The following is a 1,841-nucleotide window of genomic DNA, read 5'->3' as shown; positions in this document are numbered from 1 at the left end:
GCATCATCATGGTGTCCCTTCACAGCAATGGAAGTCCTAACTAAGACATACTACCAATTATTTTTTTTAATTAGAAACAAGCTTCTTTTACATGTCAATCCCAGTTTCCTCTCCCTCCCCTCCTTCCTTGTCCCCATCCACCCACCATCCCAATCCTTTTTGCTCCCCAGGGAGGGTGAGCCTTCCATAAGGGATCTTAAAACTTTTTCATATCATTTGGAGCACTTCGTAGACACTACCCTGTGTGTCTATGTGGAGAAGGCTCCAAAAAATCTATTCTTATACTACAGATAAATACTGATCCACTACCAGAAGCCCCATAGATTGCTTAGACCTCCAAACTGGCATACTGGAACAGTCCTATGCTGGTTTCCAAGCTATCAGACTGGGGTCCATGAGCAACCTCTTGTTCAGGTCAGCTGTCCCTGTGGTTTTCTCCAGTCTGGTTCTGACCCTTTTGCTTATCATCCTTCTCTCTGTGACTGGATTCCAGAGTTCAGCTCATTGTTTAGCTGTGCATGTCTGCCTCTGCTTCCTTCAGCTACTGGATGGAGGCCCTAGGATGGCATATAAGGTAGTCATAAATATCATCGGAGAAGTGCATTTAAGGTAGCCTCTAAACCACAGCTTAGATTGTTAATTGGCATCAAACTAGTACATCTCTGGAAATTGCCTTAGTGCCAGAATTCTCTTTCAACCTGTAATGGCTACCCCTATTGCTGTATCTCTCTTGTTGCTCTCTTCAATTCTTCCCCCAACTAAATCTTCCTGCTCTCTCACTTCCTCCTCTCCCCTCCTATTCTCCCTCTCTATTTCTTCTCTTTCTTCTTGCTCCCTCTTCCCTCCCCTGTGCTCCCAATTATCTCAGGAGATATTGTCCCTTTCCTATTCTCTGGGGGACCATGCATGTCCCTCTTGGGGTCCTCCTTGTTTCCTAGCTTCTCTGACAGTGTGGATTATAGGCTGCTATTCATTTCCTCTTTATCTAAAATCCTTATATGAGTGACTACATATCATTTTTATCTTTTTGTGACTGGGTTACCTCAATCATGATGGTTTCTTCTAGTTCCATCCTTTTACCTGGGAATTTCAAGATTCAATTGCTGTTGTTTTCTTTCCCCTCTGAGTAGTACTCCATTGTGTAAACATACCACATTTTCTCCATCCATTTTTCAGTTGTGGGACATCAAGGTTGCTTTCAGGTTCTGGCTTTTACAAACAATGCTGCTATGAATATGGTTTTGCAGACGTCCTTGTTGTATGAATGTGCATCTTTTGGGTATGTGCCTAAGAGTGGAATTCCTGGATCTTGTGATAGACTTATTCCCATTTTCCTGAGGAACTGCCATACTGATTTCCAAAGTGGCTGCATGAGTTGGCACTCCCACCAGCAGTGGAGGAGTGTTCCCCTTTCTCCACATCCTCTCCAGCATAACCTATCATTGGTGTTTTTGATTTTAGACATTCTGACATGAGTAAGATGGTATCTCAGAGTTGCTTTGATTTGCATTTCCCTGGTAGCTAAGGATGTTGAGCACTTTTTTGTGTGTCTGTCACCCATTTTAGATTCTTCTGTTGAGAATTCTCTATTTAGTTCTGTACCCCACTTTTTAATTGGATTAGTTGGAGTTTTGGCAACTAGTTTTTTGAGTTCTTTGTATATTTTTGGAAATCAGCCCTCTGTCAGATGTGGTATTGGTGAATATGGGCTGATAAAGAAATCAGAGTAACATCACCCTTTAAAATTGCCACAAGCAACATACAATACCTTGAGGTAACGCTAACCAAACAAGTGAAAGAACTGAATCACAAGAACATTGAGTCTTTAAAGAAAAAAATTA

This window comes from Cricetulus griseus, chromosome 2, assembly GCF_003668045.3.
Source record: "Cricetulus griseus strain 17A/GY chromosome 2, alternate assembly CriGri-PICRH-1.0, whole genome shotgun sequence".
In the NCBI taxonomy this organism is placed as follows: domain Eukaryota; kingdom Metazoa; phylum Chordata; class Mammalia; order Rodentia; family Cricetidae; genus Cricetulus; species Cricetulus griseus.
Note: the sequence above shows the minus strand (reverse complement) of the source record.